The 26177-nt window shown below is 40.0% G+C and overlaps 1 protein-coding gene across 3 annotated transcripts in view; it reads left to right on the forward strand.

Moving 5' to 3' along the window:
* Positions 1–26177, forward strand: part of PRKN (parkin RBR E3 ubiquitin protein ligase) — a 1419146-nt gene that overhangs the window by 551851 nt on the left and 841118 nt on the right. The gene's annotated exons all lie outside the window — the stretch shown is intronic.

A 26177-nucleotide genomic window follows, 5' to 3' on the forward strand; every position in this document is an offset into this window, starting at 1 on the left:
AACAGACTGGATGGCCTGCAAAGACTGGAATACGTATTCACTGGTTCTTTAGAGAAGAGGTTTGCTGACCCCTGATAGACAGTGTCAGGTTCCAGGGCGTTGGCTGCATGGGATTTGGCTGGATGTGATGTGGATGCAATAGAGGGCAGGCACGCCGAGCATGTCCAGTCCACGCAGAGGAGGGAGCGCAGACAGGGAGGTGTCAAAGACACAGTGCTGGGGGCAGTCAGGTGTAAGTGTGGATAAATACCCCAGGTGCGAGCCACGAACCCCAGTGATGACTGGCACATTCAGATTCTATTTGGGAGGCCAGCAGAAGCCACAGCAAAATTGCATAGACCAAGGTGATGTCAAACACTGTTGAGGACAGTTCGTGCTGGAAGAGTTTGCCATGAGGCTTGAAGTTAGGGACAGGTTGAAGACAAAGAGGCTAGTGAAGGCGTATTTCATCTGGTTCACAGATGAGGAGCTGTGGGCCAGGGTCAAGGTGGCAGCCCTGTAGAATGGGTGTTACAGGACCTTGTGAAGGAACTCAAAAGATGCACCTATTAGAGAAGAAATTATGGATCCATTGTCTCAGGACTGAGAAAATGGTGGAATTACAAAAACCTGTGACTCAGTGTTTCACTATGACTACGTTTCAGCTATATAGAGAAATTCATTTACAAAGTCAAAGCCACACAGGGAATAATGGCCACTGGGCTCTTTCTGGGACGGTTCTTGGGCAGCACTCCTGCCAGCAGCAATGCTGGCCCACCATCCCCTCAACCTGCTCCTCTCCTCTGCCTTTTTCAATACAAGACACAACCTCATCTACCCCAATCTGTGCTGAGGTCCTGATTGCTTTAGATGGCATATATGACTTTTATATACCAACTTCCTGGTATTCTTAGTAAAAACAGCAATAAAAATTAATATTGAATTCCAAGCTAAATTCTTTTCAGGCATTATCTGATTTAATTATTTCATAAGAACACTCTCAGTTAAGCATTATTAGTAACCCTATTTTGTATGTGAGAATGATGAGACTTAAAGAGATTAAGACATTTGCCCAAGAAAAGAGGAGCTTATGAATATGGACTCAGAGTTTGAACCTGGACTATCTAAACATTTAAGTCCTACAGCTTTTTAGCTTTCTTCTTTTTTGTTTTAATGAACAGATGTAATTGCAATAGGTGTCACATATTCATATGTCCACAGTGATCAGACAGGGGATTAGAAGTTAGGTTAGATGTGGGCATTAAGGGGCGGTGAGGACGGTAGTGGAAGGAGGAGGCAGAATTCATGTCAGAAGTCACGTATGTCAGTTACTAGCAAGTGGTGATGTGGAGACTCAGTATGGCTGGATAGTTTTTTTTTTTTAATCAAGAGAAATCATTAATCTGGAATTTTACATGGGATTTTTTCATTTAAAAATATGCTTATTGTGGGAAAAAATAGAAAAACACAAAGAAAACCAACCTGTAGCATCTGCCTAAACATAACAAACCAAAATAGAGTGTTTTGGGGATTAAATGGTACGTTAATAGTAGGTGCTTAGCAGAGTCTGCCGTGTGGTAATCCTCAGGAACTGTGAGGCATGGCTGAGAGGCATTAACATTTGAGCCTACGAGATGGTTCCAGAGCCAGTCTGCCCCGTTCGAATCCTGGGTTCCTTTGTTCTTGCCTATGCCAACTAGTAGTGTCCATTCAATGGTATAATAGTGTCTATTTCCTATTGTGAAGATTAGCTCATTTACAAAGAGTTCTTAGAACAGTAGCCAGAACATAAATATTTAGAAACGTTAAATGCTTCATAATTATTCTGTTCATATTATCATTTTTATGTATATATGTGTATATATATTTATGTAGACTCGTATATGAAATTAATCTTGGCTTTGGCTAACTGATTTCAGAGAATTAAAAGCACCCCTACCTCTACTGCTCTGCATCAAGAAGCTGTGACGATTTCCGGCTCAGGCTGAGGCTCTGTGATGAAGTCATGCCACCCTGCTCCCCTGGCCCAGCATCCTGGGAGGGATGAGCCAATCCCTCTGTCTTTTAGTCTCAGTTCCACCTCCATCTTCAAAGTCCTGTCAAGTGACCGCCTGGGATCCTCTCAGTTCCCAGAGATGCTCCACCTTTGATATTTAAATTCAAGCTGTTGCTTTCCCAACACTGTTTTCTGCTTTGCATATCATTGACCCCTCTCTTAAGTTTTTCTAGAGCTGTTGGCCTCTCCTCTCATCATTTCCTACCCTGAGGGGCCAAAATGTCAGCTCCAATATTGCAGGTATCATTCACTTCCTGCTCTACATTCTACAAAAGTGCCCTTACTTGTCTATGTTCAAAGAGCCTGTAAGCCTTGTTACAAGAATGTTGATTCCATAAATCCATACCCTGTAGAAATTCTACCTGGCATTATATAATGAAATTAATCATAGCAATTATAATGGCTTCACTACAGTGTATAGATTTTCTTCCTTATCTTTATATTCTTCTATTTGTATTTTTATCCAATTCTCATGATAGTCCTACAAAGTAGTTGCTGTTATCGGGTGTGTTTAACAAAGAGACTCCATGAGGTTAAGTAATGAGCCTACAGTTCGTAAATGCTGAAACCAAGAGTGAAAAATCTATTCTGTATTTTTCCGAAGCCCTGGCCTTTACTGGGATATAGTGCTTACTATACAAATCTAGTAATCAGTGTTCTATTTTCTAACTACTTCCCTTGTACTTAAAATATCACTGAAATGTACTCTTGAAAAAAATATGCTTATGGATTTAGGGACAATTAAATAAAAAACAACTTACAGATAATTTATTCAATCCATATTTTAGTACAGTAACTAGATATAGCATAGCTGGTCCACAGCAAAAGAGAAGATCAGATGTTTCAATTTTTCAATAACAAAAATACACATTCAGTAACACAAATAATGTTTCTGTGGATCAGCTGACCAGTCACACTGCTGATTAGCCTGTGAATTTAGGCTTTGCAGTAATGGAGCAGGTGCTAAACTTTGCCACGTGGGAAGATTTCTGTGTGAATAATAGGCAATTCTGAGGTTTCATCTTCTAGAACTTTATAAGGATCAATAACTTACATATTTATCTCTGATCAGGAACAAAAGTACAACATAGGATCTTGTGTGGCTGACTAGTTATAGAGGAGCAGCGTGTGGTTTATGTGAACTTCACAAGAAGATTTTTATACCTAAGGAGGAAAACTGGAACCTGTTTAGCTACCTGGGTTATTTTTGAAAAGATAATTGTAATTTTTCTTATCTGGAGAAATCAGTTTGCAGTAAGTTCCATTCATGTCATGAGTCTAAATGGTAATCTCCTAAATATTTTTATGGGGGATTTATTCATAATTCTAATATTTCCTGAACACTATTTAAAATTTACATGTAATAATGACTTGCCTCTCAGATGTGATGCTCCGGTTTAATCATGTTTCACATTTAATATGATACTGTAATAAATTGTAAAGGAAGATGGATAGTTAATTTTGTCCTGATGTTATGCATGGGGAACTGATGTCTGAAGCTTTCACCTGACCTCATAGGTAGGTTGAGAATCAACCTGGACTCCACGTTTGCTTCATCTCTGTATCAGAATATCTGCTTTGTTTCATGGTGACCTTGATCAGAGTTTGGACTAGACCATAAATTTTTAGAAATATGGACGCTTCCTGGAAAACAGTGAATAATGACTAATTAACAAGCATTGAGTTTTCATCTGCTTCTTCAGAAATCATCCACTGAGGCCTATGCAGAAATGAGACAGAGTTGAACAAAGAAGAGAGGTTGCTTTATATGAGCATATATGATTATGATTGGATTTCTGACCAATGAGATTAATAATTTAAAATAACCCATGTCATTGTTTCCCTGAAAGATTTCCCTAGCACCAATTTATATAAACAAAACCTTATCATACAATAAACTGTATGAATTTTTAATGATTTTGACTGGGCTGGTAAGGTTAATTTCACTCCAAGGTGATGATGAGTCTGTCCCTGGGCATGATTCTAAGACCAAGCGTCCTGCATCCCCTGAAGGCTTCTCACTAAATCCTAACTGCTCTGTCTGGTCATGGCTGAGGAGTCCTGTCCCTTGCTACTGTCACTGCACGGTGCTCTGTTTGGTCGTGGCTGAGGGGTCCTGTCCCTTGCTACTATCATTGCCTTGGCCATAGCCCATATTTCTAGCAACTTGTGCCTCCTCAAGAAACCAAAGCTCCTGGGATAGGAAGTAATCGACTATTCTTTGAAACAGAAAATTGACTTAAAATATAGGAAGGCTATTTATACAATGAAATACTTGATTGGCTTTAATAATAATTAGAAGATAGAATTGGCATAGAAGTCAGCTGAGAGCACATACAGCGTCTGGTCTTGGAATGTTTACCTGGGAGTAAAATCCTCTAGGACTCTAGTTCTGGTTAAGGTTACGAATTGCTAATCCCTCCAGCACAAACGCTAGGTAACCAGAGTTATCCACCATGAACATCTTTTTGTTTGTACTCAGTTTATTAGTCTTAAAATGAATCAGAAGGCAGGAGATTACTTCAGCCAAGGACTTTGGGTGATTTTCCCCCCTGCAATCACTGTAATTACTTTATCTCAAAAAGAACTTTATCTTTGCCACTCTAATGAGATACTCTGCCATGGAATAGCATTAAAGCTAAAAGGTTTCTGATGAGAAATAGTGCAATAAATAGAGTAAGATGTAAAGTGCCTGGCGTGATGGATTTTGTTTAAAATTGGTTTATAGATTAGGGACAATTTATGTGAGGAAATTTATTAAGAAATATAGTCTAAATGTATAATCATTCCTAAACTTAATATTTGTTACAGATTAATTGTTGGTCAGGAGTCTTCTTACTTCTGTTGTTATCAAACTTACTCTCACATCTATGTAGGAAATTCAAGTCTTAGAATAGACCTAAGCTTGCTTCCAATTTTAACATGGGGCATTTTTGCCTAAGTGTGTGATAGTCCCCTCTTTGCTTATTGTAGATTTGGTTATCAGGCATTTCAGTGCTTTTAAAGTACAATGGCAGAGGCGTTACATGTTGTTTTATGTTATTGACAGTATTTGTAGGGCATGTCCCAGCAGCGAGGGGGGAGCCTGCCACCGTGCATTCAGTTTTGCTTTGTGTTACAGTGAAATCTACAATGAAGCTGGCTTCTGTGTGGATTCATAAGCTCCAGGGTGGAAAGTGTGTAGAACACAATGCAAAGCTGGCATCTGCCAAAGCCAGGGTGGCCCGCATGTTCACTGTCGCCCTTCATGCCACCATCTGTTCTGCCTCGAGTTTCCTCTTGGCCTTGTGGACGCTTCTTACTTCATCTCCTTTGAATGCCCACTCTCTTTGCCTGTGTTCTCCTTGGTCCTTATCGTGAGCTCCAAACCTCTCATCCACAAGCAAATGATACACATGCACCTCTCAAAGAGCCAGTCAAGAGGGAACAGAGAAAAGTTAAAATAGTTTCCTTTTTTTCCCTTTTACCAAAGCCAATACTTATAAAAGAGCCAGGTTAAGGTAAAAATAAACATATTAAAAAACCCTCAAAGTATTACCATAAAGATGATTAATTTTTTATATATGTATTATTCTTGATAGTTTATATTTAGAATTTGCATACTACATACAATAAATATGTAAAGGGGTCTACATAAAGATGGTTGATCCAAACCATTTCAGGGCAACAGTATCAGCCAGTAGAGCAATTTAAAGTTGTAAGTAAACGCTGCCTGTGCTAGAGTCTTGGCTAGCCTTGAAACTGTTTTTGTGTGTGAAATCCCACTTTTTTCCAGTGCCTGCTTCTACACATAGATGTACCTCCCTGATCCTCTACTGAGTGAAACTGACATATATTATTCATTTGACCACTTAGAAGGTTTATCAAGAATTGTGAAAGTAAAAAATAGATCTGTAGGGCAGTGGGTTAATTTATTTGCTTTTGAAGTGAATGGCTCAAAAATCTCACTGGGGAAACATAAATAGAATTTAGTAGCCTTTTCTTACTACATAGTAGATCCTCTGTTGATGCTTTATATGGAGCAAATATCTTACCTCACGGTGGTAAAATGTGTGGGGCAGGGGAGTCTCCCTGAAAATGCTGCTTGAGAATGAGGCAAGCCAGTGCAGACCAAGACTGTGATATAGGATTACATTATGTTCCGGATGCATCCTCTTCCATCTGGGAATATCCAGCTTACCTGCATAAATGCATCATTAAAGCCAGGTGGGAAATGGAGAGGTTAATTGACTTTACTTGGGTCACACAGTGAGAAAGAAAACAAACTCAGGGTTTAATCTGGGGAACTTGAGCTTAGATTCTTGCTGAAAGCACTCACATTGAGTCACATTAGTTTTCTTATAAGGTTGAGGGATAGTTGACACTCTTCAGGCTTTTCGTGAAAAAAGTAAAATTCACTGGGCTCTCTTTTCTAAAGTGGGGATCAAGATTCTAGAACTGGATAAGAAGTGAAACATGGAGTTTTTCCTTGCTGAAGAGAAAATGGAAGAGTATTGGTGTACTTGTAAAAAGAAAATTATGAAAGTTAAAAGGGAAATGCTCATAGAATATGAATTGTATAGTGACTAGTTACCCAAGTGGGTTTGTTGTAGGGCATGATACTAATCGGTACCAGAGTCTATGGCATGCACTGGGCATGGTCCACTTGCCTCTGAGTATGATTAAAACCCTTCAGTCATTCGTTAACATGATTGAACTACAGGTTCTCTAAGCTAGTTTCAAAGAATTATATTTCTATCTAGTGTCAGAATGACCCTAATTTTTCCAATGTGTTATAAATCTTCAGTTGTGCGTAGGGAATTTCATATTAATGTAGAATGCCATGCTAATAAGCATACACTGGCCTACTGCCTAGGAAACCACCTACAATTAGAATGATCAGAGATGGCCATAATTTAAAGCTAGCAATAGCATCTCATTGACAAATGAACCCTCCTCCTCCCATAATGTGCTACAAACAGATGAGAATCATGCTCTTTGTCTTTGACTCTGAATAGGATATTTTTATTTAAAGTAGTTAAGGTAAAGATTAGCGTAAACCAATATGACATAATCTGTACATTGTTCATTGTTATCATAAACATATAAACTTTGCATAAACAGATAGAGTTCATGAAATAAATGAAGTGTGACCCAAAAATTAAGTCTTTATTACTTGGGTCCACCTGTACTGAGCTCCCTTATTTAGATTCATTTTCTTGGGGCAGGGAGCCTACTTTGGAGCTTAACATAGTGCCTGCTACAGAGTAGATAAAGTTTAAGATGTTTTGTAAAGTAAATGAATAGTAAGCCAAGGTATATGATGACAATGATTTCATTCATTATGATATCATAGTCATAATCATTCATTCTCATAGTCATTGTATACCTTGTGTACAAAGTCACTGTATATCATTCTAAGATTATGGACCATTCGTTATCATAGTCATTGTATACCTTGGCCTATCCATCATCTTAGAATAGGAATCAACTTTGCAGTCACCTGATCTAAATTCCCTCCTGTATAAGATAATTACTCTTATATGGCTGGTGTTTAGTCATCTGACTTTTGCTAGAGCACATTGAGTAAAGGAATTTCATTGCTTTTCACAAAACTGTTTTCATTGTTAAAGAACTTGTGAGAAAGTTATTTGACCTTAAATCTATTTCCACCCATAACTTCTAGTTCTGTTCTTTGAAAAAAAAAAAATGAAATCCAAGGAACCTTCCATCTGTAGGCTCTTCAAACGTTGAAAGCAGCTACAATGATTTACTTCCTAGGGCTTTTCTTCTGTACTAAACTTATGATTCAAACATAAAAAAGGGACAGAGTGTTCTCCTGCCTCAAAGAAGTTTTCTTTTCTAAGAAGAGCTTTGGAGGCACTGAAGGTATGGCAAGAGTATGAAAGAAGATCCTGAATTTAGAATGTAATTGAGTCTTAAGTAGGCCCAGGAGATTGCTGTTGGAACGTGGATAGGGCCTATGTGGACATTGATCCAGGATTGATTGTAGAGAGGGAAAACGCAGAGTGTATGCAGGGCCTTCTTCGTGAAATGGTGCTGGTGTTCAGGCTGGAGAATGAAGAGGCGGGGCTGGAAATGACAATTCAAAGCTAGCAGGTGTGGCAGCTGCTGTCAGTCACTGAGCTTACCACCAGGGTTGGTCACAGTGGGGCCTATTGAGCCACTGGAAACTTCATGCCTACTGGTGATTTTTGTAAAGCAGCCTCCTGGTAGGTCTGTATTAGTCCATTTTCACGCTGCTGATAAAGACATATCCAAGACTGTGCAATTTACAAAAGAAAGAGGTTTACTGGACTTACGGTTCCACGTGGCTGGGGAGGCCACACACTCATGGCAGAAGGTGAAAGGCATGGAGGAGCAAGTCATGTGTTACATGGATGGCACCAGGCAAAAAGAGAGTTTGTGCAGGGGATTTGCTCTTTTTAAAACCATCAGATCTCATGAGACTCATTCACCATCGTGAGAACAGTGCAGGAAAGACTGGCCCCCATAATTCAGTCACCTCCCACCAGGTTCCTCTTATGGCATGTAGGAATTATGGGAGTTACAATTCAAGATGAGATTTGTGTGGGGACACAGCCAAACCATATTAATGTCCAAGACAAACCTTTTGTAGCTTCAACTGCATGACCCATCACACCGTATCTGGAGGTGGTTCCTTTTACTGAAGATTCTTTTGTCTCCTCTAAAGGAGTTTACTTGTCCTCCTGGCAGATAGCATTTTTGTTGAGGCCATGGATGCTGCTGACACATTCTTTGGTAAATGTCATATTATGTTAATAGCTTTTCTCCCAGGGACCAAACGGATACCTTTAAGTTTCAAATACAGCTTTATTTCAGTAGATAGCAGTGGTCTAGTCTCTTGAAAACAACCAACTAGACAAACGAAAACCTTGCCGTGTACTACTCCTGCTGGGCCTGTATTAGGCTAGGCACTTGCTGGAGGGGTGGTGTATGTTGGGGTGGGGGCATCCTCTGTCCTTCTACAACTTGAGCTTGCTCTCCTGCTCTGCCATTTTGCCCTGCTGTTTCTGATGCCTCAGTGTTGAAGCACAATTTGGGAGCTTAGCAAGAGGGCACAGGAAAGTACTCACTGAGCTGCCACTGTTGTGGGATATGTTTAAGCTGTCAGGAACAGGTATTGTGAAAAGCAGACTTTATCTCATTGGCTCCTATACACATTGTTTAGAGGTCACCACAGGAGATGTCAGCTTCACCTCCAAGGATACACTAATGTTTCTCCTCCAGTGATTGATCACTTCTTTCTCAGCTGCTGGTTTTTTGCTATTATCCACCCCAGTTTTCTCTATTGGAGTCTCCTTGGTCTTCCAGAAAGTACTGGACTGAAACTAAAGTGGTTTCAGTGCAGCTCTTTTTCATTTTTCCATGGGGCACTCTCATACATCTTTTGTTTTAACGAACTCTGGGAGCACAGACTAAAACCAGTGTAACTATACCAACAAAGTAGCCAGCCTTTAACATTATCATGTGGGAATCAGGTCAGACCTGAACTCATTCTCTGTGTTAGTCTGTTCTTGCCTTGTTTGTTTGCTTGTTTGTTTGTTTGTTTGTTTGTTTGTTTGTTTTGAGATGGAGTCTCATTCTGTTGCCCAAGCTGGAGTGCAGTGGTGCAGTCTTGGCTCACTGTAACCTCTGCATCCCAGGTTCTAGCAATTCCTTCCCACCACTACGCCCAGCTAATTTTTTGTATTTTAGTAGAGACAGGGTTTCACCATGTGGCCCAGGCTGGTCTTGAACATCTGAGCTCAGGCAGTCCACCCGCCTCAGCCTCCCAAACTGCTAGGATTACAGGCAAGAACACGCCTGGTCCGTTCTTGCCTTGTTTTAAAGAAGTACCTGATATTGGGTAATTTACAATGAAAAAGGGTTTAATTGACTCACGGTTCTGCAGGCTGTACAGGAAGCCTAGTGGCTTATGATTCTGCAGAGATCTCAGGAAGCTTCCAGTCATCACAGAAGGCAAAGGAGGTGTGAGATGTCTTAACTCACCAGAGTGAGGGAGGATGTGCTACATGCTTTTAAACCAGCAGATCTCATGAGAACTCACTCACCATCACAAGAACAGCACCAAGGGGATGGTGCTAAACCATTCATGAGAAACCGCCCCCATGATCCAATCACCACCCACCAGCCCCACCTCCATCATTGGGGATTACAGTTGAACATGAGATTTGGGTGGGGACACAGATCCAAACCCTGTCACTGTTTCTCCTTAACCCTAGAAGAGCCATATCAAGCTCTCTGAGTGGAGACCTTCTATTGAAGCCCTTTTCTCTTGATTTAACATAAAAAAAAGGGTGCCTCATTGTGATGAGTTGGTGATACAGTACAGTTTTCCACAAAGAAATCACCTTCAAAAATTATCTCCACTCATTCCAACAAACCAACCTGTATAAAAACCAAGTTCATGAGATGTTTCAAAATTGCCCGTGTTTGGAAGCAATGGGTGTACTTTCTGCTTGATTTTGCTGTGAGCCTAAAGCTGCTCAAAAAAAAAAGTCTGTTAAAAAATTATGTCAGTGATTTTTAGATTTGTAAATTCACATATGCAATCAGGACCTCTTTTGGTTTATAGTATCTCTTTAAGCTGGTACTCCAGTTGAAACCTCTAATTTAATATTCTATTACATAAACCTTTCATTTAGAGCCTTTCACGGCTGAAAAAGTATTTTCATACACATTGTCTTTATTGATCTGATAACCATGTGAATTGGGTAAGGTCGGTGTCCTGTGACTATTTTACACCCGAGAAAACTATATGAGGTTCACAGAGAATAAGGGAATTGCCAAAGGAACAGTACGAGGTGGGCTCTTGAACCACATGTTTTGAAAAAAAATCTGAAGATATTTCTCATTCTGCTACATTGCCTCTTCTCTTAGCAGGGGGCTAAATATCTTAGTTGGTACATCATTATTTTTAACACTACTTGCTTCGTAGAGTCCCTAAGGCATTTAAAATATTTTAAATGTGCAGGATCACTGTCATCCTTTTCTTCTAAGATGTTCTTATATTTTCTTTGATTTATGTTTTGGAGACTCCATCTTTGTTGAGGCCATGGATGTCGCTGACACATTCTTTGGTAAATGTCATGTTATAGATGTTCCAGCCGTCTATTAAATTTCATCTCATGGTATCAAGATAATAAGAGCTGAAAATTAGCTGAAATGTGGATCCTTGATACCACAGAGCCACTGTTATCTAGACTAAGCTAACTAGTTTTTCCTGGAAAGAAAAAGACTTTGAAATCTCTTATAATGAAGGACACAGATAACACTGTAACCTCTTGACCTGAACTCTTGTCCTTGTGTTGTTTTGTTTCCTCCAGCAACATGAAAAACTTTTAATAATGACTTAGATTACTTTATTTTTAATTTGGAGCAGGGTATTAAGCCATAAGTTTTTCTTTCCTTTCTTTGGAAACCTATGATTTTGAAGGGGTGACAGGAGAGTTAGTTGGCACGAAAGTTAGATTTTATATTTTATTCTAGTTTATCATTTAATGGAAAAAAATAAGTAAATTTACCTTGTACAGCTTGAAATTTAGTGGGCATTTGTTTTCAAATGGCCATGCATTGTATTGAACTTGGAAAATTAAGATGAGCTTAGGAAAAAGATCTATAACATTGGAAAATGTGCTGTGGTATATCGTTTAGGTGAAATATGAACTAAATAATATCACAAATCTAGGAAAATATCAATTTATATGTTCAGAAGAAGAGCCCAATACAAGTTTCATAACAATGCCAATTTTGTCTTTGTTAGATGAGGCTTTGTTCATGTCAGAACAGAAGACCGAGGCAGTAGTCAGTAGCACACGTCCCCTACCCCCACCACCCCGCTTATTTTTAGATATATGAGAGTTTTCAAATAAATGCCTGTTAGGAGACAGAAACTCACATTGTTAAAAAGTGGAGAAAATTGGTTGACTTTAAGTTTCTCAAAGATTTACATACAAAAAACTTCTCAATATTGCCCAATCTACTCCAAACATGCAGATTTCTGAATCTTTAAAGCACAGATGAAATGTGCATCTTTAACCTCAGTGGGGGATCAGCAAAAGGAAAGCCAAAGGAGGGTGGGTGTCCTAGTCCATCCTCATGCTGCTGTGAAGAAATACCCAAGACTGGGGAATTATAAAGGACAGAGGTTTAGTTGACTCACAGTTCCGCATGGCTGGGGAGGCCTCAGGAAACAGTCATGGCAGAAGGGGAAGCAACACGTCCTTCTTCACATGGCATCGAGAAGAAATGAGAACCAAGCAAAGGGGGAAGACCCTTATAAAACCATCAGATCTCATGAGAACTGACTCCCTATCACGAGAATAGCATGGTTCAATCACCTCCCATTGGGTCCCTCCCATGACACATGGGGATTATGGGAACTAATAATTGGGTCGGGACACAGCCAAACGGTATCGGTGGGGCCAGCCCAACGTTGGAAATGTTGGAAGTAACCAAGAGAAAGAGATGACAGCTAATGTGTTTGTTACTTCACTAGACTCTGCCCTTTTGGGAAGTCTCTTATTATGCAGTCAGTAATTTTTGCTTGTTGAATATTTGATTTGATTGATTAAACAGACAAATAAAGTACAAGATCCTGGATATCTGCGTTAATTAGCAAAAGTTGATACAGAGCTGTGCTGTCCAATATATCATACACTAGGCACATACAGCTCTTTAAATTTTCATGAATTAAAATTAAAGAAAATTAAATAGCCAGATCATTAGCCACAGTGGCCACATTTCACGGACTCAATGGGCAGTTGCAACTAGTGGCTGCCTCATTCATTGTACGTCATAAATACAGAGCATTCCTGTCAACACAGAAAATTCTCTTGGATAGCACTAGTTCAGGGGATTCTCCCTGGGGCAGTCAGATGGACCTGTTTGGATTTGTTAAAATATTAAGTGTATTTTTCTAAAACTAAAACAAAAGAGGAGCTGGAAAAAAGTTACTTGACTATTGTAGAAATGAGGTGTATGGTAGGGATTGAGGGAAGGCATACTGCAGCACTTCAAGTGTTAGCAAAGTGTTACGGTTACTGAGCCCAAGGCCTAGAAATGAGGCAGGGCTTGCCTTGGTCATGCAGCCAGCAGTGACAGATCAGATCTGGGACCAGGACCAAGACTGTTAGCTTCCCAACTTAAGGTTTTATCACCATATTGAATTCCTTCCAAGATGTATACTTCAGCATATAATTTTGGAACCAGAAATCTTTGACTTTTATAAGGCAAAGAGGCTTACAGTCTTTCCCTCCCCATACCAAGACAGGAGAGGAGGTGACTTTGTTATCCAGAGAAATCCACATCACAGGCTGCCATCTGTCAAGGACATCTCCCTCACCTACTCATCCTCAGAGTGGATCAGCGAGGAAGACCACCAGAAGATGATGATGGCAGTGAGACAGCTCCATGTGGCCCGTGTGAGTTCTGGCTCAGTAGCAGCTGTGTCTCAGATTACTCTGGGCTGCAGCCTGGGCTCTTCCCCATGATTAAATGCTGAAGGTAGCACTATGCTTCTGGGCAGGAATTTATCTGCTTGAGACCAAATGATTATGGAAGATGCTATTTTGTCAATGAAATGCAAACGTACATTAACGAAGTGTCCTTTCATTTTTATAAATTCTTTTTTATAATTATTTCTTCTGATCAGCAGAAGAGCACTAATACTAAAAGTTGTCAGGAATGACCTAATGATAATCTGTTTTAGAAGTAGGTGGAAAGTAGTTTTCACCGAACTTTAGTTGACTTTCCCATTTCAAACAATACGATAGTTATTTAGTTGAAGGTTAAATTTAAGACAAAAGCCAATACTTTTGAATGACAATTATTGAATTCATCATTAAAGAATAAAATATTGATATTCTCCATAATCAACACACTAACATGGTATGTGATCCTATACAAGATGTGCAAGCATTTCTGCTTTTAAAGTTTCGTAATAGAGTTGGGAGGAATCACACAAGGAAAGGAGCAGCAGCGAACTCTCAGGTATCCTGCACAGACAGGTCTCCACTGCTCCATGGGAGGAGGAAGATGAAACCTTTTCACCTTGTGTGTCAAGAGGACAATAACCAACATTCAACATCTCATAGAGCCATGACCCCTCCCCACCTCTTGTGGGGAAAGACTAGTCTGGAAAAGTGTAGTGAGTGGACCTAGAGGAATAAAGCAAATATCTATAGGGACATGTGCACGACAAGCTACTGATTTACTTAGGACCTTCAGACACAATGTGGCTCCATTGGGCTGCAGCAGAGACTTTGTTCATCAGTTCCCTAAGGGACTATTTAGCTGCTGGTGACACCCTCTACTCAGGCATGGCCTGCTGGATTTCAGAAAATTGCTACAATCTGGCTAGATGATGAAGGTGTTAGGAGAGCTTTCAGGACAGAAGGCACATCATAAACAGTGTCCTTAAGCTGCTGGATTTCAGAAAATTGCTAAAATCTGGCTAAATAATGGAGGTGTTAGGAGAACTGCCAGGACAGAAGACACATCATAAAGAGTGTCCTTAAGCAAGAAAGGCACGGTACTTTGAGAAACTAAGAAAGAGTCGGGGAGAAGAGAACAGTGGCACAGGTGTTTTAGGAAACCTACCGATTGGTGTTAGAGAAAACGATTCCATTTTCCACATTCCATTCCAGTGTTCCATTTTCATGTCATCATTGGTGTGGAGGTCATTCATTAAGATGAAACACTGAGAAAATGCTTAGGTTTGGTATGAATGATCATTGAATATACCTTGGAAATTTTGAGCTGCCTTGTAAACATACAAGTGGAGGTGTAAAGTAAGTAGTTGGATGTTCATATCTGGTCCACTCTGGCTTTTGTCCCAACATGCAGACTCACCAACTTTAAGTACAAGCGTACATCAGAGATTTTGCAAGCTCAGACTTACACCGCTGCAATAAAGCAAATATTGCAATAAAACAAGTGTCACTTCAAGTGAATCTAAAAGTTATATTTATGCTATAATCTATTAAATGTGCAATGGCATTATGTCTAAAAAACAAAGTACATACCTTAATTTGAGAATACTTTATTGCCGAAAAAAGCTAATATTCACGTGAGCCTTCAGTGAGTCATAATGTTGCTGTTGACTGATCAGGGTGGTGGTTGCTGAAGGTTGGGACAGCTGTGGCAATTTCTTAAAATAAGACAACAATGAAGTTTGCTGCATCCGTTGACTCTTTTATTAAAAAATTCTCTGTAATATGAAAAAATCTTTGATAGAACTTTGAAAATTGGAGTCAATCCTCTAAAACCATGCTGCTGCTTGAGCAACTAAGTTTATGTAATTTCTGAAATCTTTTGCTGTTATTTCAACAGTATTCATAGCATCTTCACCAGCAGTGGTTTCATCTCAAGAAACTGCTTTCTTTGCTCATTCCTAAGAAGCAATTTCTCATCTGTTCAAGTTTTTTCATGAGATTGCAACAATTCAGTCACATCTTCAGGCTCCACTTCTAATGTTAGTTTCTTTGCATTTTCTGCCACATCTGTAGTTTCTTTCTGCATTGAAGTCTTGAAACCCTCAAAGTCATTCATGAGAGTTGAAATAAACTTCTTCAAAAGTCCTATTATATAGATATGTTCACCTCCTTCCACAAGTCACAAATATTCTTAACAACGTGTAGAATGCTGAATTCTTTTCCAGATGTACTGTCAATGAGCAATAATATTTTGAAAGAAATTTTATTTTCTGCACAGTATTTATCAACAGTGAGCTTAAAATATTCAGTAAACTATTCTGTAAACCGATACATTGTCATTGAGGCTTTCGTGTTCCATTCATGGAGCGCAGAGAGAGTAGATTTCCATAAATCTTAAGTGCCCTAGGATTATTAGAATGGTTATTGAACATTGGCTTCAAGTTAAAGTTACCAAATGCATTACCTCTAACAAGAGAACCAGCATGTCTTTGGAAGCTTTGAAGACAGGCATTGACTTCTCACTAGCTATGAAAGTCCTAGATGGAATATTCTTCCCAAAGAAGTCTGTTTTGTTTACCTTCAAAATCTGTAATTTACTGTAGCCACCTTCACTGATCTTAGATCTTCTGAATAACTGGCTGCAGCTTCTGCATCAGCACTTGCTGGTTCACCTTCTACTTTGATGTGATAGAGACAGCTTCACTTCTTAAACCTCACGAACCTACTTGTGCTTCAGACTTTTCATGTGCAGCTTCCTCACCTCTCTCAGATTTCAACTATTGAGGAGGGTTATGGCCTTGCTGTGGATTAGATTTTGGCCTAAGAAAGTGTTATGGTTTGTTTGATCTTCTGTCCAGACCACTCCAGCTTAGTCCACATCAGCAATAAGGTTGTTTCCGTTCTTCCCATCAGTGTGCTCCCTCGAGTAGCACTTTTACTTTCCCTCAAAAGCTTTTCTTGCACATTCACACTTTGGCTAACTGTTTGTCATAAGAGGCCTAGCTTTCAGCCTGTCTCAGCTTTCAACAGGTCTTCCTCACTGAGCCTAATCATTTCTGGCTTTTGATTTAAAGTGAGAGATGTGTGACTCTTCCTTTCACTTGAACACTTAGATACCATTGTAGGGTTATTACTAGGTCTCAGGGAACAGGGAAATATGAAGAGAAAGAGAGAGATGAGGGAAGGGCTGGTTACACAGTCAGTCAAAGCATACACAGCATTTATGGAGTAAGTCTACTGTGTTTCTGGGCACAGTTTGTGGTGCCCCAAAACAATTGCAGTATAGCATCAAAGATTACTGATTACAGATCACTATAGCAAATATAATAATAATGGGAAAGTTTGAAAAAATTGCAAGAATTAACAAAATGTGACATGGAGATACAAAATGAGCATATGCTGTTGGAAGAATGGTGCTGGTAGACTTGTTTTAAGCAGGGTTGCCACAGAACATCAATTTGTGAAAAGGGCAGTATCTGCAAATTGTAATAAAGTCAAAGTGCAATAAAATGAGGTATGCCCACACATGTTTTAATAAGAAAAATCCCTTTGTGCTCCTGTGAGGATGCTGGTAGGAGCCTGTGGCAGCTAGCTGAGTGGTAGTAACTTGCCATCCCATGTTTCAGCCGGAAGTGTTTGAGTTGGATCATGCTTGGTGCCTGCACACCCACCTGATATACAGTAATGTTTTCCCCGGTGGTTCTTCACTGCCCCATGTCAGTAGACTCCCAGGAGGTCCCCTACCCTCCCACCCCGACTATAGACAGACTTCAGCATAACTGCAACTAGAGCTGGTGCCACTTGTCCTCAGGTTGAGACATCGCAGCCTATGTGTAATATAAAATTCTATTATATTTATAAGTCTGTTTGAATACAGCATTTCTCCTCAACTTTACACCCATTCTAAATGTAAATGCAGATTGAATCATGATTTAAGTGTAATGTTTGATCTCCAAGCAACATCTGTGTTTAGTGACTAGAGTTCAGCATATTTGCAACCACCAAAAAGAGGACTAGTACAGCAATGATACAGCAGATAACAACTCCAACCCCAGTCCTTGTCCAGGGTAGAAACTGAAAAAGTCAATGTGTAGAAAGAACACATTTTGCCTGCAATTCCTTTCTTTCTATACACATTATTTGTAAGATTGCAATGCAAAAAAAAAAAATTCAGGAACTCAGATCTCTGAGAATGTTTGTAAGTATTCTAGGATGAATGTCTCACCAATATCTGACTCATTACCAAATTGAGAATGTATGTCCTGTTTTTTTTTTTTTTTGAGATGGAGTCTCACTCTGTTGTCCAGGCTGGTGTGCAGTGGTGCAGTCTTAACTCACTGCAACCCTCTACCTCCCAGGTTCTAGCAATTGTCCTGCCTCAGCCTCCCCAGTAGTTGGGATTACAGGCATGCACCACCATGCCTGCCAAATTTTTTTTTAAATATATATATATATTTTACTGTGTTTTAGGTTTTGGGGTACATGTGCAGAACATGCAAGATTGTTGCATAGGTACATACACGGCAATGTAGTTTGCTGCCTTCCTCCCCATCACCTATATCTGACATTTCTCCCCATGTTATCCTTCCCCAACTCTCCACCCCCCCGTAGTCCCTCCCCTTGTTCCCCCCCACAGACCCTAGTGTGTGATATTCCCCTCCCTGTGTCCATGTGTTCTCATTGTTCAACACCCACCTATGAGTGAGAACATGCAGTGTTTGATTTTCTGTTCTTGTGTCAGTTTGCTGAGAATGATGGTTTCCAGGTTCATCCATGTCCCTATAAAGGAAACGAACTCATCATTTTTTATGGCTGCATAGTTTTCCATGGTGTATATGTACCACATTTTCCCTGTCCAGTCTATCATTGATGGGCATTTGGGTTGGTTCGAAGTCTTTGCTATTGCAAACAGTGCTGCAGTGAACATTCGTGTGCATGTGTCCTTATAATAGGATGATTTAAAATCCTTTGGGTATATACCCAATAATGGGATTGCTGGGTCAAATGGAATTTCTATTTCTAGGTCCTTGAGGAATCACCACACTGTCTTCCACAATGGTTGAGCTAATTTACACTCCCACCAACAGTGTAAAAGTGTTCCTATTTCTCCATATCCTTTCCAGCATCTATTGTTTCCAGATTTTTTAATGATTGCCATTCTAACTGGCATGAGATGGTATCTCAATGTAGTTTTGATTTGCATTTCTCTAATGACCAGTGATGTATTTTTAGTAGAGACAGGGTTTTATCATATTGGTCAGGCTGATCTTGAACTCCTGACCTCATGATCCACCTGCCTGGGCCTCCCAAAGTGCTGGGATTACAGGCATGAGCCACCACGCCTTGCCATATATCCTGTTTTTGATGAAATGACCCAGTTCCTCTTCCTAGCTTGTGACCTTTGGCAAGATCCTTAACCTTTTGGAACCTCATTTCTTACCTTCAGCTTCACTCCTACCCCTAAATCTGAGTGTGTCTGTGCGCTTTTCTCTTGCGCAGGGATAGTTGGAAGCTGATAAATAATGCTGGAATAAATAATCAAATGCACATAAAGCAATTTGCTCAGGACCTGATCTCTACTGATCGGTCAATGATTCTGTTTCTTCCCCTGATTCTCCTCATGTTTCTTTTGGCGGTGGTTGTTGTTGTTGTTATTTTGTATCTCAGATGTATTACTTTGAATTCTATGGCTCTTGTACAGCACAATATCAATGTTTGTCCAAGTTGACCCTCTTTATGTATTTATTTTTCTTCATTTTCTGATTACCTTCCCTTGCCCCGTTATTCAAAAAGCATTTGATACCTACTATGTGTGAAAATCTATTATCTGAAGTAGAAACTGTAAGTGATTCAGAGTCAATACGACCATCATATTTATTCAGCTCACCTGCAGACGTTGGTAACACTAAGCATCCACTTGTTAGGATTTATGGGAGAAGCATACTTTGGTTTTTCTATCAGAAATAGCAGAGAAATAAGCAAATGGTTTCTGTGGTTTCTGTAGTTAATCCCATTTCCCTCTGCTATGCTTGCTGGAAAACTCAGAAACAAATGGGTGCCCTGCTTCTAGCAAGCACATAAAACTTCGGGACCTGACCTGGGACTGCAACGCCACTCCGACTGGGCCAACATTTCCTTCCCTTCTGTCCCTCTGTCAGCCCACTCCCCTCTGCATAGATCTTCACCTGCTATGGGCTGTTTCATGTTCTTCCTGAATCCAACATGGTGTAAAGGAACAAATAAGCTTACAAATGTTGAAGGGATGCATTGTGTGAACACATTGTCACCTGAGAATGGATTCCCCTGTTCCCTGATGTCCTCTGTGGTATCTACCATCTCTGCTCTAGCTGGGGCTGTTGTGCTGTTCAGTCACTCTACAGGGATGCATTTTCTGCCCACTCATTGAGATACAGGAGGGAAGGGAGCCCACCGTTCCCTGTTGTGTAACACACTTGCTTGTTCACCCCATAAAGCCATCCTGAAAGTCAGTTAGGCTATGCGTACTGGTTAACTCAGTTCCTGTGCCGTAAAATATTGAAAACTACTTGACTGGAACAAAATGAACGGACCACATATCATTCAGTCAGTGTGGGGAAGGGAGAAATATGAAAAAGAAGGAAAAAAGATTCATTTGGGATTGTCACATTATCACAGTGGACAGCTCTTAAGCTTGGCCTGTGGGCTGACCATTTTATTTGGTAGGATTTAAGTAAGGTTCATGGTATATGTTTCAAGATACTACGTGTTTCTAGTATCTTTGAGACCTCTGATGACTTTCTTTTATTTAATTTTTGTGGGTACATAGTAGGTGTATATATTTATGGGTTTCATGAGTTACTTTGATACAGGCATGCAATGGGAGATAAGCACATTATGAGGAATGAGGTATCCGTCCTCTTAAGCATTTATCATTTGAGTTACACACAATGCAGTTACGCTCTTTATTTTAAAATGTACAATTAAGTTATCATTGACCATAGTCTCTGATAGCTTTCAACTAAACAAAAATATTTAGTTGAGGAAAACATGCTGATCATAGTAACCATCCTTTCCATCCTCATCACTTCCTCAGTGCAGCTCCAAATTCGCAGAGAATCACAATAAGGAAAAACCACTTCAAATATGCTTTGCAATGAATTTCACATTTCACATGTATCGCAAAGGCCCCCATCTGTGGCATGCAGCATACATTTCTAGGATGTAGACTTTGCTACACACACACACACACACACACACACACGGTAATAAGTTACCATACTTACACATGGTAAAATGTGTAAGTTCTACACATTGAGGCTCTATCTGTTTGCTGCTTGGTGGTGTTGACAAGGTTCAGAAGCTGGGTGGAGGAGGAAGGCTTTCCCCTTGACACACACATAAGCCCATGAGTGGAGTCAGTGGCAACCCTAGAGAACTAAGTGGGCAGTGACTGGCAGGTGATTCTTTCCTTGGTTGTTGTTGACATATAGTTAAGTCATAAACCTTCAGTGTGCAAATGGATGCCATTCTTACCTACACACTTGTATATGCTCCACTAGAGAGACTTTTACAGAAAATTCCTTCACGCCACCTCCAACTCAATTACCCACACCCATTAAGGTCATGCCTCTGAATTTTTTTCCCAGGATTAATAATGTCTAGCAAGAAGACTTTTCAACTGTGACCGGAGGGATGGGTTCTGCTGCAGGCTAGAGGGGAAGGACCCACGGACTGGGGATAGAGGAAGTGAGGAAACACAGCAGCTGCTGGAGGCTCTGCAGTCAGGAGAGCCACGGTGCAAACTGCAGTGTCCAAAACCAGGTGGAGTCCCAGCAGTCCATCTGCCATGGCACAGAGATGCTGGACAGTCTCGTCAGGTGGGCACAGCATGGTTCAGGCTGATGATCAAAGATGAGAAACAATATTGGTACAGATTCCTAAGAAGTTCGGCCAGCAGAGAAATGCAGGTTCAAATAGAACATGTGCAGTATCCACTCAGCTGCAGGTCCAGTTTTCAAAATTCGATTAACATTGAAGAGAGGCCAGGCACAGTGGCTTACACCTACACCTGTAATCCCAGCACTTTGAGAGTCTGAGGCAGGAGGATGGCTTAAGGCCAGAAGTTTGACACCAGCCTGAGAAACAGTGAGACCCCATCTCTACAAAAAAATTTTTAAAATTGGCCAGGCATCAGGAGTGGTGGCACACACCTGTAGTCACAGCTACTCAAGAGGCTACAGTGGGAGGATCGCTTGAGCCCAGGAATTTGAGGATGCTGTGCTGCGTGAGTGTGGGTCGTGATTGCACTGCTTGCACTCAGCCTCAGTGACAGACTGAGAGCCCTTGACTCAAAACAAGCAAATGAGCAGACACTGACGAGGAGGAGATTATGCGATTCAGTGAAACCAAACACCTAGGTAGGAAGCTCCTGAATCAGGGACTGAGGCTTTTATCCCGGATCGGAAAACAAATAAACACAAAGAAAACAAAAAACAAAACAAAACTGAGAAGATTGAATTATCACTCATTCCTTGTGTCATAAAGCTGACCATTGCAGGATGATGTAGGTCCTTCAGAACACACAGCTGTGTCCACCTGCAGCACTTGGTCAGCACATGACAATATCCTACTGATGAGAAATGGTCAAAATAAGCTTTAAACAAATAGCTTGGTAGTAGGAACTTGAGGGGTTGAAGTGACCTCCACCCTTTAAGGGAGGTAGCTCAGTTGTGAGTGTTGGAGCTCTGGGTCTGTCAGATTCCAATTTCCCCAGCATCAGGGTCAAGATTGCGGAGCAAACACTCCCAAACACACAAGCACAAGTGTCTTAAGGGATAGGCCCATTACAGTTTTGCTCATAGAATTAGCTATGTCAAGAGAGACTCTTCTGCTAAAATTGATTTATCAGAAATAGAAATGTTCCTATGAATGTCCTCTCTGCAGTGAGGGTTTGACAGTCCACAATTCACATTTTACGGATGACCCACAAAAAGAATTCAGCTACAGGTTCTTTCCCAGGAGCCTAGAGGATGTAGCGACTCTATTTCTAAAAGTCCTGCCTAGTGGCTTCACAGAAACTTTTTGATCTTCTGGGTAAAGAGACTCAGAGCCTGTCTGTGTTAGAGAATACCTCCTTAGCCTAGAGGGGAAAATATGATCTCCAAATAGAATCCTAATCGCATTTTTTCCTGGTGGTTAATGGTGTTTCAGAGCTTGGTAGGCATGCCACCTAGTGTTCCCATTCAAGAGGCCTGGCCACATTCAAAGAGAAATGAAGGACACCCACACATCTGGGGGCTGACAATGGCTTTGGGCCTGTGCTGGAGAGTGAGTCGGAGGGACGCCGCTGCAGCTTGATCTATGGCACTTTATTTATTTTTTAAATCTGGCAGCTGCCACTGAGATTCAAATGTCCCAGTGCAAAGCACACTCTTTAATTTGTTTTCTTTATTAAATGTACAGCCAAACTTCTGTCATCTTTGTTGTATTCTTGGTGTAGTTGGAAGGCACAAAGAGAACGTGCTTTGCTTTTACTTTTAGCTTCATTATATCAAAGTCCTTTTAAATGATAGGCATTAGTAATTGTTCTTTTTCTTTTTTTGACAGGCACCTGGTGGAAGCACTATGTTATTCTGATAGAATACTTTTAATGAGAAAAATAAGTTATAGTTACACCAATGCCTTTTAGCAATGAAAGTAGCGTTCAAATTAAATTTTATGTGATAAATAATGCAATGCATTCTCATTATATAACACTTAAACAATATAAAAAAGGTAAGGTAGAAACTCCTGATACAACCATTGCTAACCATTTTAGTGAAAATCCTTTCTGATATCTCTGGCATGCATTCACACTCACACATGGAAAGAAGTTTGCTTTTCTTTCTTCTGAATTTGTTTCACTTAATTATTTATAGCAATTTGTACAGTTAATTTTTATAGTTCTATTTTTAAAAATTTTTTATGACTGCCTGATAGTCTATGCTCTGCTGCAAGGGATTTGATTTAAACATTTTCCTATTGATTTCTTACTGACATTTCTAGATTTTGGTGTGAGCGCCTGTGTGTGTATGTGTATGTGTGTTGTGTTTGTGACTATATACAGCAATCCAATGATTACGGGTAGACAAATTTATATGCATTTATTTATTTTTTTGGTGTGTGAGTAAAATATATATCCTTATACTTATTTCCTTAATTTCAGGCACTTTTATGGGGTTGATTCCAAAGAAAGGGATTTCTGGGTTGAAGGTAGTATGTATTTTTTTAATATATGTTTTAAGATTGTGTTTCAAAGAAGGCTGTAACAATTAACATTTTACTGTCAATAGATGAAAAGGCTCATTTTCCCAGAAAAAAAGGGATTTCATTGTGTTCGTAGTCTGATTAGCCAAAATGAAATATTCTTGTAACTTGAATTTTGTTTCATCTGTTTATTGAGCATTTCTGTCTGCTCCCATACGTTAGGCAGGGTTTTAAAATCAGTGCAAGCCATATCTATGGCAGATAGCAACCTTTTCTCTGCTGCAGGAGTGGCATGTATGTTGTTCCTACCAGTTTCTACTGTCCATTGTTTTTTATTTACGGTATCATCACATACAAATACTTCCATGTAGTCACCTGTCGATTATCGTGGTCTCCCCATCCTCTAGATGTTAGATGTCTCTGCTGGTTTTTTTTTAGTTTACTACATTTAAAAATTTTAATTGGCCTGAAATTTTCTTTTGTATTTGGTGTGATGAAGGGGCCCAAATTCTTTCTTTGAATAGATGGCCTTCTGTGACATTACTATTTAGTAAATAATCCTTTCTCCCAACATATCAAAATATCACCTTGGCCAAAATAAAGTCCCATATGTTCTGAGATTTACTTATGGGTTCTCTATTATTGGGTATTATCATGAAAAGGTGTGGCTATTTATATTATTTTGGGTCTAGTGACTGCACAGTATCTTTTAGTACATGAAATCACTAGCCTAGCCTCAACCAACTCATCTTGTTCATAATTTTCTTGGATCTTCAGGGATGTTTCTCCTTTATTAGATTGCTCCTCTAATTCCACCCCTCTCCAAATCATAATAGGTCTCTCTGCCGGTACTTTTGTAGGACTTTACGGCTTAGTCATGTGATCCAGGCTCCCCCTGCTTATCAGATAAGAGTTGAATATTTAATTGAGAGCGAACGAAGGGTGGCAGAGATATGTTCTATCTACCATATTGCCAGAGGATCCTTTCTACAACTAATTATAAAAGAATCCATAATCTACCTTAAAATACTGAGCAGATTATCTGTCATTGAAGGCTAAATGGTGAAGAGCACTCACAGCTTGGCTTCTCAGATAGCCTTTATATGAAGAATTCATGGAGCTGGGACAGCACAGATATTGATTGACACTACATGTCAGACCACAGCCCTTAGTCTGTAGGACATTCACGTGCATCACCAGAGGAGCACCAGTGCCTTCCTTAGGGTAAACAAAAGCAGGGGGTCCAAGTCTTGCTGTTCTTGCTGTATGTCCTGCGGACCAGTAGTGCACCACCCCGACACCTTACTTCTACTTTCTATGTCAACTGGTGGCCTTCAGCTCTAAGCAGACAGATCCTCTGCAGCTCTGTAGGTCATACATTAGCCGTATGCCAACCCGTACATGGAAGAAATCCACCAATATGGATTCTATTGCATATACCATCATGGCAGTATTTTCAACAATAGAATATGAGACTAATGTTCCTTGGTTTGATTTGTTTTTACCTATGGTTGCCAAGGCATTGTCTTATAATAACTGCAAAAGGGTCACATAACTATATCCTGTATCTATTCAGAACATCATCATAAAGTACCTACTATGTACTGAACCAGTGTTGTATGTAGGTGCTGCTAGTAATATAGTAGATACAAAAACAATAAACGAGAAGCACCTTCTCCCCGGCTCACTTTTCTTTTCGCTTTCCTTTTGTTTCTCAAACTATGTTTTAAAAAATTTTGTATTCAAGCATTTTAATTTGGTCTGAGTCTTCCTGCTCCGTGACCTCTGAGACAGCTTGCCTGGAGGGAAATCCTACCAAGGTGATTTCCCACGCAGTGTATAAGATAGCCAGAGTTGGCTTCTGCTCCTTGCAAATGTAACTGATTAATCAGCTTTCCAGCTAAAGTGTAATTGAATTTGAATTAAACTTTCTGTGAAGTCTCTCTTGTCTCTTCAATAGAGCCTGACAGGGTAGAGAAAGACACCTCAATAGGCTGTGTAATTTCTGAGTTATCTTCTTCCTTTCCTGTCTGAATACCCTTTATTTCTTTTTCTTGCCTGATTGCTCTGGCTAGAACTTCCAATACTGTATTGAATAGGAGTGGTGAGAGAGGGCATCCTTGTCTAGCGCCAGATTTCAAAGGGAATGCTTCCAGTTTTTGCCCATTCAGTATGATATTGGCTGTTGGTTTGTCATAAATAGCTTTTATTATTTTGAGATACATTCCATCAATACCTAGTTTATTGAGGGTTTTTAGCATAAAGGGCTGTTGAATTTTGTCAAAGGCCTTCTCTGCATCAATTAAGATAATCATGTGGTTTTTGTCTTTGGTTCTGTTTATGTGGTGAATTACATTTATAGACTTGCATATGTTGAACCAGCCTTGCATCATCGGGATGAAGCCTACTTGATCATGGTGGATAAGGTTTTTGATGTGTTGTTGCAATCAGTTTGCCAG

The sequence above is a fragment of the Aotus nancymaae genome, unplaced genomic scaffold, assembly GCF_030222135.1.
Source record: "Aotus nancymaae isolate 86718 unplaced genomic scaffold, 86718_ANA_hifiasm-v0.15.2.pri h1tg000040l, whole genome shotgun sequence".
Lineage (NCBI taxonomy): Eukaryota > Metazoa > Chordata > Mammalia > Primates > Aotidae > Aotus > Aotus nancymaae.